The sequence below is a fragment of the Phodopus roborovskii genome, unplaced genomic scaffold (assembly GCF_943737965.1).
Source record: "Phodopus roborovskii unplaced genomic scaffold, PHOROB, whole genome shotgun sequence".
NCBI lineage: Eukaryota > Metazoa > Chordata > Mammalia > Rodentia > Cricetidae > Phodopus > Phodopus roborovskii.
The window spans coordinates 8847212-8861164 of record NW_026126418.1 but is presented as its reverse complement, the minus strand read 5'-3'; positions in this window follow the sequence as shown (position 1 = coordinate 8861164).

The following is a 13953-nucleotide window of genomic DNA, read 5'->3' as shown; positions in this document are numbered from 1 at the left end:
TTGTTCCTGATTTTAGAGGAATTGGCTTAAGTTTCTCTCCATTCAGTTTGATGTTGGCAGTTTGTTTGGTATATAGTGCTCTTATTATGTTTAGGTAGGTCCCTTTTATCCCTGATCTCTCCAAGACCTTTATCATGATAGGGTGTTGAATTTAGCAAAGCTTTTTGAGCATCCAAGGAGATAGTCATATGGTTTTTCTTTTTCAGTTTGTTTATATGGTGGATCTCGTTGATAGATTTTCGTATGTTAAACCATCCCTGCAATCCAGGGATGAAGCCTACTTGGTCATGGTGGATGATTTCGCTGATGTATTCTTGAATTCGGTTTGCCAGTATTTTATTGAGTATTTTGCATCGATGTTCATCATGGATATTGGTCTGTAGATTTATTTCTTAGTTGTGTCTTTGTGAGGTTTGGGTACCAAGGTTATGGTGCCTCATAAAAAGAATTTGGCAATGAACATTCTGTTTATATTTTGCAGAACAGTTTGAGGAATAGTGGTATTAGTTCTTCTTGAATGTCTGGTAGAATTCTGCACTGAATTCTTCTGGCCCTGAACTTTTTTGGGTTGGAATGCTTTAGATACCTGCTTCTATTTCATTGCAGGTTATAGGATTACTTAAGTTGTTTGTCTGTTCTTGATTTAATTTTGGTAAGTGATAGTTATCCAGAAATTTGTCCATTTCCTTTGAATTTTCAATTTTTGTGGAATACAGGTTTTCAAAGTATGACCTGAAAATTGTCTGGATTTCCTCTGTGTCCATTGTTATGTTTCCCTTTTCATTTCTGATTTTGTTAATTTGCATGTTCTCTCTCTGCTTTTTTTGTTAATTTGGATAAAGGTTTTTCTATCTAGTTGATTTTCTCAAAAAAAAAAAAAAAAAAAAAAAAAAAAAAAGCCCAACCCTTCGTTGCATTGATTTTTTTTTTTTTGTGTTGTTTTCCTGGTTTTTATTTGTTGATCTTAGCCCTCAAGTTGATTTTTCCTGGGGTCTACTCCTACGGGGTGTGTTCACTTCTCTCTGTTCTAAGGATTTCAGTTGCCCTGTTAATTCTCTTGTGTGACTATCCTCTGTTTTCTTCATATGGGCACTTAGTGCAATGAACTTCCCTCGTAGCACTGCTTTCAATGTGTCCCATAATTCAGGTATGTTGTGTCCTCATTCTCTTTCAATATTAGAAAGTCCTTAATTTCTTCCTTTATTTCTTCTTTGACCCAGATGTGGTGCAATTGCACATTGTTCATTTCCATGAGTTTGCAGGTTTTCTGCTATGTGTGTTCTTGTTGAATTCCAATTTTAAAGCATGGTGGTCTTTTAAGGTACAGGAGATTATTCCTATTCTCTTGTATCTGTTGAGGTTTGTTATGCCACCTAGTATGTGGTCGATTTTAGAGAATGTTCCATGTGGAGCAGATAAGAAGAAATATTCTTTTGTGTTTGGATTGAATGTTCTATAAATATCTGTTAACCCCAGTTGAGAAAACTTGTTAGGTCTTTTGTTTCTTTGTTGAGTTTCTGATTTGTGGTCCTATCTAGTGTTGAGAGTGGTGTATTGAAGTCGCCCACTATAAGTGTGTGAGGTTTTATATGAGCTCTGAGTTTTAGTAGTGTTTATTTACAAATGTGTGTGACTTTAAATTAGGGGCATAGATGTTCAGATATGAAACTTTATGTTGATGGATTTCCCCTTTGATGAATACGAAATGACCACCTTCATCTCTTTTGAATAATTTTGGCTTGAAGTCTAACTTGTTAGATATTAAGATAGCCATGCTTGCTTGCTTCTTGGTTCCAATTGAGTGGAAGATCATTTCCCAACACTTTACCCTGAGGTAATGTCTATCTTTGAAGCTTGGATGTGTTTCTTGTATGCAGCAGAGGATGGATTCTGTCTTCGTATCCATTCTGTTAGCCTGTGTCATTTTATAGGTAAGTTAAGACCATTAATGTTGAGGGTGAGTAAGGACCATTGATTGTTGATGCTTGTTTGTTTTAGGTTTGTTGTTGTCAGTGGTATTGTGAATATATTTGTTCTGATTTACCCATGGTTTCTGGTGTAGTTGGATTATCTGTTGCCTACCTTTTTTGTGGGCATATTTACCTTCCTTAGGTTGGAGCTTGTAGATAAGTATTGGGAAAATCTGGTTTTGTCATTAAATATCTTGTTTTATCCATCTATAGTGATTGAGAGTTTTGCTGGGTATAGTAGCCTGGGCTGGCATCCGTGGTCTCTTAATACTTGTAGAACATCTATCCAGGAACTTCTGGCCTTGAGGGTTTCCATGGAGAAGTCAGGTGTAATTTTGATAGGTCTGCATTTATATGTTGCCTGTCCTATTTTCTTCGCTGCTCTTAATATTCTTTCATTATTCTATATGCTAGGTGTTTTGATTATTGTATGTCGAGGGGTCTTTTTTCTTTGGTCCAGCCTATTTGGGGCTCGGTATGCTTCTTATACTTTCATGGGCATGTCCTTCTTCAGATTTGGAAAGTTTTCCTCGATGATTTCATTGAATATGTTTTCGGCATCTTTGAGCTGGTCTTCCTCACCTTCCTCTATGCCTGTTATTCCTAGTTTTGGCCTTTTCACGGTGTCCCACATTTCCTGGATGTTTTGTGTAAAGGATTTGTTGGGTTTATGATTTTCTTTGGTCATTGAATCTATTTCTTCTAGTTTATCTTCTGCGCCTGAGATTCTCTCTTCTGTCTCTTGATTCTGTTGGCTATGCTTGAGTCTGTACTTCCCAATTTTTTGCCCAGTTTTTCTATTTCCAGCATTCCTTCAGTTTGTGTTGCCTTTATTTTCTCTTTTTCAGTTTTCAAGTCTTGAACTTTTTCTTTCACCTGCTTAATTGTTTTGTCTTGGCTTCCTTTACTTTCCTTAAGGAATTTGTTCATTTCTTCCACTTTTTTGTTTGTTTTTTCCTCCATTTTTTAAGCGATTTTTCTCACATTTTCATTGAGGGCCTCTACCATTTTTATGAAGGTAATTTTTAAGTTGTTCCCTTCTGCTTCTTCTGCTTTGTTGTTGTGTTCTGTTCTACTTGGTGGAGATTCCCTAGAATCTGGTGGTGTCATGCTTGTCTTTCTTTTGTTAGGTATTTTCTTGTATTGCTGTCTTCCCATAGCTTCTTCCAGTAGATGTTGTATGGGTCTCGCCCTCTCTCTATGGTACTTCCCTGATGGGCTTATGTGGGTCAGAGTTTCAATATCTGTAGCTCTGGGTGGTCCAAGCTCTATAGGAGGTCTCTCCAGGGATGGGGTCAGGGATGAGTGTCCAGTAGAAGATGCCTGTAGAAACTCAGAGTGGTCCCGCATAGATAGGCAGGTCTTTAGGAGGGGCCCATGACTCCAGCAGAGGACTGGATGTGGGGTCAAAGACCAAGCTGGTGGAAATTATGCATGGTCCCGCGTGGATATGCAGGTCTCCTGTGTTCAGATTTGCTACGAGAAGTTCCCCGAACTAGTGTGAACTCTAGCCAATGGCTCTAGCCCATGGCTGGCAGAAGAGGACAATAGCTGGCCTGGTATGTGGGAGGTTTCTACACTGGTAGTGGGATCTCAGTGGGAACTGGCACTCTCTGCCTTAGGCCTCTTTCTTTATCAGAGGCCCTGCTTTGGGGGTCAAAGATCTTGCCTGTGTGAATTTAGAGTAGACCAGCAGAGATAGGCAGATCTCTGGGAAGGGCCCGGGACTCCATCAGATGACTGGTTGTGGGGATCAGAGACCAAGCAGGTGGAAATTACAGTTGTTCTGTGTGGATAGGCAGGTCTCCTTGTTCAGAGTTGCTCTGGGAAGTCCCGAAGTAATGTGGACTGTTGGCTCTACCCTCTGTCCCAGTGCTCAACCAGAGTGGAAGGATAGTGGGCAGGGTAGGGCACATTGTATGGGGGGGCAGGCTCGCGGTGGTGATGGGTGTGGGTGTATCAGAGCTCCAAGGATGCTCTGGATGGGGACAGGACACATGAGCAGGGGGATCAGGGTGTTGGGGGGGTGGTTATAGGGGAGAGGCTGGCCCAATTGGGCCCAGACTCACCTCTAGCCAATGGCTGGTGGAAGAGGACAAAGCCTGGGCTGGTACTCAGGATGTTTCTGTACTGATAGTCAGATCTCAGTGGGAACTAGCACTCTCTGCCTGAGGCCTCTTTCTTTAGCAGAATCCCTGCTTTGGGGGTCAAGGATCTTGCTGGAGGGAATTTAGAGTGTACCAGCAGAGATAGGCAGATCTCTGGGAAGGGCCCGGGACTCCTGCAGATGACTGGAGGTGGCTGTCAGAGACCAAGCAGGTGGAAATTGCAGGTGGTCCAGCATGGATAGGCAGGTCTCCTTGTTCAGAGTTGCTCCAGGAAGTCCCCGAAGTAGTGAGGAGCTACTATTTCTAAGATACCAATGACTCCAATTTTAAAAAGATTAGCTGAAAACCTGTGTGGTTGAAACAGACATATTTAACATAAGATAAATTATAGGCACTAGAACAGCTGGTACAGAAACAGCTAAATGCTCATCAAACTGAAGAATCAACCAGTTCTTATACTTAAAATCTGCCTGTATACTTCAAAAAAATATTGACTTCAGAATGGAAATGGGGATATGAGTTAAATTAGTAAAATATTTTGCTTTTGTTTCCAATGGAGTAGAAAGACTATGGAAATAATCAAGGTTGACAAAGAATACATACAACCAGGAGAGGTGTCTTGATTAGGAGAGGCAATATTTTTTCAAACTTGGTCATTCAATACAAACTAACAAAGAAGATGAACAATCACTTTTTACTTTATCAGATATACTCTGACAAAAAGGGGAACTTCCAAAAGTTAGAGTTGTGTCAGTCTCGTTTGTGACTTTCAAAAAGAATAAAAGTATCAACTAATGAATCTGAAGACCATTGGATAAATGAGACATCTGAAGCAGAAGGGAGAATCATCCAGAAGAAATATCCCAAGAACAAAAATAAATTAATGTAATCATACAACCCTTTTCCAAAAGGATAAATCTTATAAATCATCCAAGATGCTTTTTCTGCTATTTTATACAGACATATAAGACAAATGGTCTTTTTGTAGTCCCAATTCAATTAAAAATTAAAGTTGACTTTGGCGTTGGAGCACGGATCTCTCCTTCCCTAACACAAGCATGCTTGTTAACAGTAAATTCAAAATCTCTGTCTCATGTCAGAAGAGACACCTGGTCTGGGCAGAACAGCAGCAACAACAACAACAAAATAAAAACAAAAACAAAATTAAAAAACTCTTCTATTGCCAATTTTCAAAATTCTTTGGTTTCATTTTGGCTCTTTAAAACTGCTCTTAAGATGTAAATTTACGAGAGGTGAGTCTGGGCCCAATTGGGGCTGCCTGTCCCCTACAACCTCTTTTCCTCCCTCCCCCGCCTGAACTCCCTGGATTGGCCCCTGATCCTGCTGCTCCTGTCTCTGGTCCCCATCAAGAGCTCTGATACACCCCCACCCATCCCCACCTCCAGCCTACCCCCCCTACCCGGTGCCCTACCCCACCTAAGGTCCTGCAGCTCTGGTTGAGCACTGGGACAGAGGGTGGAGCCAATAGTCCACCCTAATTCAGAGACTTCTCTGAGCAACTAGGAACAAAGGAGACCTGATTATCCATGCGGGACCACCTGTAATTTCCACAGGCTTGGTCTCTGACCCCGCCTCCAGTCCTCTGCTGGAGTCCCGGGGCCCTCCCAAAGATCCGCCTATCTCTGCAGGTCCACTCAGAGTTTTGGCGGGCAAGATCCTTGACCCCCAAATCCGGTAACTGCCAAAGAACGAGGTCTCAGCAGAGAGAGCAAATTTCCAGTGAGATCCCACTACCCTGCAAAACCTTCTCAAGTTCAAGCTCAGCACTTGTCCTCTTCTGCCAGCTATTGGCCAGAGCTATTGGCCAGAGCTATTGGCCAGAGCTATTGGCCAGAGGACCACTGTGAATACCTGCTGGCATCTTCTTCTGGATCCTCATCCTTGACCCCATCCCTGGATCCCTGTCTGCTGAGAAACCTCCTAGAGAGCTTGGACCACACAGAGCTACAGATATTGAATCTCAGATCCACATAAGCCCATTGGGGAAGTACCATAGAGAGAGGGAAGAGACACCACCAACACCTACTGGAAGAAACTATGGGAAGAAGGCAATATAAGAGAACACCTAACAACAGAAAGACAAACATGACACCATCAGAATCTAGGGAATCTACACCAACTAGAATGGAACACAACAACAAAGCAGAGGAAGCAGAAGGGTAAGACTTAAAAATCACCATCATAAAAATGATAGAGGCCCTCAAAGAAGATGTGAGAAAATCCCTTAAAGAAATGGAGGGAAAAAAAGTGGAAGAATCACCATCATAAAAATGATAGACGCCCTCAAAGAAGATGTGAGAAAATCCCTTAAAGAAATGGAGGAAAAAACAAACAAAAAAGTGGAAGAAATGAACAAATTCCTTAAGGAAAATACAGAAAGCCAAGAAAAAACAATTAACCAGGTGAAGGAAACAGTTCAACACTTGAAAACTGAAATTGAGAAAATAAAGGCAATACAAACAGAAGGAAGGCTGGAAATTGAAAAGCTGGGCAAAAAATCGGAAACCAAGGACACAAGCATAACCAATAGAATTCAAGAGATGGAAGAGAGAATCTCAGACGCAGAAGATAAACTAGAAGAAATAGATTCATCGACCAAAGAAAACCATAAATCCAACAAATCCTTAACACAAAATATCCAGGAAATGTGGGACACCATGAAAAGGCCAAACCTAAGAATAATAGGCATAGACGAAGGTGAGGAAGCCCAGCTCAAAGGTGCTGAAAACATATTCAACAAAATCATTGAGGAAAACTTTCCAAATCTGAAAAAGGACATGCCCATGAAAGTACAAGAGCATACCGAACCCCAAATAGGCTGGACCAAAGAAAAAAGACCCCTCAACATATAATATTCAAAACACCTAGCATACAGAATAAAGAAAGAATATTAAGAGCAGCGAAGGAAAATGGACAGGCAACATATAAAGGCAGACCTATCAAAATTACACCTGACTTCTCCATGGAAACCCTCAAGGCCAGAAGGTCCTGGATAGATGTTCTAAAAGTATTAAGAGAACACGTATGCCAGCCTAGGCTACTATATCCAGCAAAACTCTCAATCAATATAGATGGAGAGAATAAGATATTTAATGGCAAAACCAGATTTTCCCAATATGTATCTACAAATCCAGCCCTACAGAAAGTATTGGAAGGAAAACTCCAACCCAAGGAAGGTAACTACGCCCACAAAAATGTAGGCAACAGATAAACCAACTACACCAGAAACCTAGGGTGAAAAAGAACAAATATATTCACAATACCACTGACAACAACAAACCTAAATCAAACAAGCATCAACAATCAATGGACCTTACTCACCCTCAACATTAATGGTCTTAACTCACCTATAAAAAGACACAGGCTAACAGAATGGATACGAAGACAGAATCCATCCTCTGCTGCATACAACAAACACATCTTAGCTCCAAAGATAGACATTACCTCAGTGTAAAGGGTTGGGAAAAGATTTTCCAATCAAATGGAAATAAGAAGCAAGCAGGCGTAGCTATCCTAATATCTAACAAGTTAGACTTCAAACCAAAATTAGTCAAAAGAGATGACGACAGTCATTTCATATTCATCTCAGGAGAAATCCATCAACACAAAGTCTCAATTCTGAACATCTATGCCCCTAATACAAAGTCACCCACATTCGTAAAAAGAAACACTACTAAAACTCAAAGCTCATATAAAACCTCACACACTTATAGTGGGAGACTTCAATACACCACTCTCAACACTAGACAGGACCACAAATCAGAAACTCAACAAAGAAACAAAAGAATTAACAGAAGTTATGTCTCAACTAGGGTTAACAGACATCTATAGAACATTCCATCCAAACACAAAAGAATATACCTTCTTCTCTGCTCCACATGGAACCTTCTCTAAAATCGACCACATACTAGGAGACATAACAAACCTCAACAGATACAAGAGAATAGGAATAATCTCCTGTACCTTAAAAGACCACCATGCTTTAAAATTGGAATTCAACAACAACACAAATAGCAGAAAACCTGCAAACTTATGGAAACCGAACAATGTGCAATTGCAGCACTCCTGGGTGAAAGAAGAAATAAAGAAAGAAATTAAAGACTTTCTAATATTCAACGAGAATGAGGATACAACATACCCGAACTTATGGGACACCTTGAAAGCAGTGCTACGAGGGAAGTTCATTGCACTAAGTGCCCATATGAAGAAAACACAGGATAGTCACATAAAAGAATTAACAGCCCAACTGAAAACCTTAGAACAGAGAGAAGTGAATTCACCCCACAGGAGTAGACACCAGGAAATAATCAACTTGAGGGCTGAAATCAACAAAATAGAAACCAGGAAAACAATACAAAAAAATCAATGCAACAAAGAGTTGGTTTTTTGAGAAAATCAACAAGATAGACAAACCTTTATCCAAATTAACGAAAAAGCAGTGACAGAACATGCAAATTAACAAAATCAGAAACAAAATGGGGAACATAACAAAAGACACAGAGGAAATCCAGACAATTTTCAGGTCATACTTTGAAAACCTGTATTCCACAAAAATTGAAAATTCAAAGGAAATGTACAAGTTTCTGGATAACTATCACTTACCAAAATTAAATCAAGAACAGACAAACAACTTAAATAGACCTATAACCCACAATGAAATAGAAGCAGTCATCGAAAGCCTTCCAATGAAAAAAATTCCAGGGCCAGATGGATTCAGTGCAGAATTCTACCAGACATTCAAGAAGAACTAATACCACTACTCTTCAAACAGTTCCACAAGATAGAAACAGAAGGTTTATTGCCAAACTCTTTTTATGAGGCCATAATAACTTTGGTACCCAAACCTCACAAAGACATAACTAAGAAAGAAAACTACAGACCAAAATCCCTGATGAACATCGATGCAAAAATACTCAATAAAATACTGGCAAACCGAATTCAAGAATACATCAGCGAAATCATCCACCATGACCAAGTAGGCTTCATCCCTGGATTGCAGGGATGGTTTAACATACGAAAATCTATCAACGAGATCCACCATATAAACAAACTGAAAAAGAAAAAACATATGATTATCTCCCTAGATGCGGAAAAAGCCTTGGACAAAATTCAACACCCTTTCATGATAAAGGTATTAGAGAGGTCAGGGATAACAGGAACATACATAAACATAATAAGAGCAATATACAGCAAACCAACTGCCAACATCAAACTCAATGGAAAGAAACTTAAGCCAATTCCTCTAAAATCAGGAACAAGACAAGACTGTCCTCTCTCCCATATCTCTTCAATATTGTACTAAAAGTTCTAGCTAAAGCTATAAGACAACAAAAGGAGAACAAGGGCGTCCAAATTGGAAAGGAAGAAGTCAAACTGTCTCTATTTGCAGATGATATGATAGTTTACATAAGCGACCCAAGAAACTCTACCAGGGAACTCCTACAGCTGATAAACACCTTCAGCAAACTAGCAGGATACAAGATAAACTCAAAAAAATCAGTAGCCCTATTTTTTTCAGACGACAAAGAGGCAGAGAAAGAAATCAGAGAAATATCACCCTTTACAATAGCCAGAAGCAACATAAAGTATCTTGGTGTGTAGCGCCTGCGCTACAATCTGTTCCACGAATCAGGTGAAGGCCTAGAGATTAAAATAAAGACAAGACAGTGGGTTATTCGTTCAATGGCAAAGTTGGAACACCAAATGCTGAATGCCGTTTATTGAGGGGCAAGAACGGGCTTAAATACCGACTTATAGCACAGTGGAAAATACAGGAATTTTTGGCTTAGCTCCTCCCTGTATTGTCATGAGGTATGGTTGTCACAGGGTGTGTCATGAGGTGTGTTGTCACAAGATGTGTTGTCACGAGGTGTGATATCAAAACGGGAAGAGTACCAACAACAGCCTTGGAGCAAGGAGTTCCCCCCCAACAGCTTCAGGCTAGCTCAAGGTGCCTTGGGGTCCTACATTGGTGTAATGCTTACCAAACAAGTAAAAGACCTATATAATAAGAACTTTGTGATTCTAAAGAAAGAAATTAAAGAAGATACAAGAAAATGGAAAGATCTCCCATGCTCTTGGTTAGGTAGGATAAACATAGTAAAAATGGCAATCTTCCCAAAAGCAATCTACAGATTCAATGCAATCCCCATTAAAATCCCACCACAATTCTTCACCGACCTTGAAAGGATAATAATCAACTTTATATGGAAAAACAAAAGACCCAGGATAGCCAAAACAACCCTATACAATAAAAGAACGTCAGGAGGCATCACCATTCCTGACTTTAAGCTCTACTACAGAGCTATAGTTCTAAAAACAGCCTGGTATTGGCATAAAAATAGACAGATAGACCAATGGAATCTAATTGAAAATCCTGATATTAATCCACGCACCTATGAAGACCTAATTTTCGACAAAACAGTTAAAATTATACAATGGGGCAACAACAGCATCTTCAACAAATGGTGCTGGCACAATTGGATGAGGGTGTGTAGAAGACTGCAGATAGACCCATGTCTGTCACCATGCACAAAACTCAAGTCCAAATGGATCAAAGACCTCAACATCAATCCAGCCACAATGAACCTCTTAGAAGAGAAAGTAGGAGGTACCCTAGAACAAATTGATATAGGAGACCGCTTCTTGAATATAACTCCAGGGGCACAGACACTGAAAGAAACAATTAATAAATGGGACCTCTTCAAACTTAGAAGCTTCTGTAAGGCAAAGGATATAGTTGACAAGACCAAATGGCAGCCCACTGACTAGGAAAAGATTTTCACCAATCCTATATCCGACAAAGGGCTGATCTCCAAAATACACAAAGAACTCGGGAAACTAGTCAACAAAACACCAAATAACCCTATTAAAAAATGGGGTACAGAACTGAAGAAAGAATTCTCAATAGAGGACATCAAAAAGGCTGAAAGACACTTAAGAAAATGCTCCACATCCTTAGGTATCAGGGAAATGCAAATCAAAACAATTTTGAGATACCATCTTACCCCCTGCCAGAATGGCTAAAATTAGAAACACAGTGATGACTTATGTTGGAGAGGATGTGGAGAAAGTGGAACACTCCTCCATTGCTGGTGAGAGTGCAAACTCATGCAGCCATTTTGGAGATCAGTATGTCGGTTCCTCAGGAAAATGGGAATTAGTTTACCACAGGACCCGGCAATCCCACTCTTAGGCATATACCCAAAGGATTCACATCCATGCAACAAAGACATTAGTTCAACTATGTTCATAGCAGCACTATTTGTAGTAGCAAGAACCTGTAAGCAACCTAGATGCCTCTCAATTGAAGAATGGTTAATGGAGATGTGGCACATCTACACAATGGAATACTCCTCTGCAGAAAAAAATAATGGAATCTTGAAATTCGCAGGCAAGTGGATGGCACTTGAAGAAACCATCCTGAATGATGTAACCCAGTCACAAAAAGAGGAACACAGTATGTACTCACTCATATATGGATTTTATAACTAGATCAAATGATCACCAGCCTATAATTCACATCAGCAGAGGAACTAGGATACAAGTTGTATTCTAAGAAATTCATATAAAGTCCCTCACAGAACTGGGAAGGGACAAGTCCCCCAGAGCTCAGGTGAAGTGGGGGAGGACAGCGAATGGAGAGAGAAGTAGGAGAAAATGAGGGGGAGGAGAGAAAGGCATGTGTGACCAGGAGGATTGAGCCTGGTTAGGAATGGAAGATAGGAAAGAGAGAGAGAGAGAGAGACAGAGACAGATAGAGAGAGAACATAAAAGAGGGAGCCAATATTGGTTTGAAGATAAAGTTGAACACAAAGAAAGGTCGAGAGAACTACAAGACTGCTCCCAACTAACAATCTCAGCTTCCGTGGAAAGGCTATCATAAATGCCCTTCCTGGAGAGTGAGATCAACAACTAACTTCTCCATGGAGCCCTCAACTAATACCTGTTGAAAATAGGAGCAAACACCCATACATAAACACTGAGTCGAACTAGAACCCAGAAACAGATGGAGAGGACAAGACCATGCGGTAGAAGCACATAGAGACAGCTTACCTGAACAAGGAGGAGCTAAGGGCCACTAGACTGACAGCTAGGAAGCCAGCAGGGGACTGACTCGGGTCCCCCTGAATATGGGTCTCTGCCAGAAGGTCTGAGCAGGCTAAGAGACCTCAGACAGTGGAGCCAGGATGTATCCCTGGTGCACAAAGGACTTTGCAAACATATCCCCCATGGAGGGATAACTGTCTTATTCTAGAGACAGGAGAGAGGCCCTAGTCCCTACTTCACAGCACCTGTCAGATCTACATGACCCCAACTGGATGGCACGCCCCTACATATGGAATTGTAGTGGGGGGATGGGAGGGGAGGGTGTTTAGAGTGCATGTGAGAGGGCAGAGAGGGTAAAAGGGAAGGAAGGAGGGAGGGAGGGCTAGAGGGGAGGGATAGAGGGGAGGGGAGGGATGGAGGGAGAGGGAACTGGGATCGACATGTAAAATAATAAATTAAAAAAAAATGCGTTTACTCCAAAATTTAACTTGAATAACAAGTTACTGGGGAAAAGGATTTCTATTTTTGTTTCCACAGAAAATGAAAAGATGTGGATTCCTTCCAGACTAATGTGGTTTGATCACGCCAAACTGCCTGAAACAGAGTACAAGCTGATCCTACATTCAAAACACCTGGATAAAGCAGCCTGACAGACTACAGCTAGGATATCTGAATCTTCTTCGAATCCCCCAAGACAGCACCCCTTACCAGCAGGAAATAGTTTGGAAAGAACGACGTACAAATTCCCAAATATTGTGTATAAATGTTTGTTTTCATTTAATTGGACTTTGTTATATAAAATTAAATAAAAAAATTATAAAAAAGATGTATATTTACCTCAAAGTTTATTATATATATATATATATATATATATATATATATATATATATATAAGTTCTGTCATGATGTCATGATATTAATTGCTATATAGAGTAGTAGGTAATTCTAAATATATGTTTCATCTAGCTTCCCTCCTATATGTGATTTTGACCTTGAGACAGAAACAGATAAGTAGGAATCAAGTTTGTTTACCCTAATGAATTTAATAGATTGTGTTCCTTTAACCAAAGATCTGCCACATATGACACTTAAAATTTTTTGGTTTTCTACACTGAAGCATGACCATTCCTGTCAATGACCTTTGAAGTCTCTAAAAGAATGATGAGGCCCCACAAGTCAATTCTATCTGGATTGTGGTACTGCCAATAAGATGACAAATACCACCCAAAGGTCAGCTTTGTACTGGAAATTTCTCAGGACAATTTCTAGATGTTCAGCTATGATGTTTCACATCATAGCTAGGACTGAGAACAGTGCTACATTATCTTATCACAGTGACACTGAACAAAAGCTAGCTATTCCTGGATTTTATCATTATCTCAATTTTCTCAGACTCCCTCAAAGTAGCTATTGCCCCCATACAACAGGAAGTAACTTTAAGACCATGACACCCAAATTCCCAGAAGTTGGAATGGGTGGTTTCTAGTCATTCTGATCATTACAAATGTTTATCATTGTTAGTGTAATTGGTTAAAAGTTATTGCTAATTATTGTCAGGGAGGAAACTAACCAAAAAAATTAGATTCTAGGATCTCATTCTTAAAAGGGAAAAGTAGGATATAGAAATGATTTTTTAAAAAAGGTAAATGAATGAGCCTATTTTCAAACTGTAAATGAAACTACCATTTATTTTTACACTGATATGGATTTGTGTATAGTGATACAAATGTATGGTTATTTTGTTATACTATGTATATTCCTATTCTTGTTTAAGGTGATATACCTTTAAAGCTTGTTTAAAATTA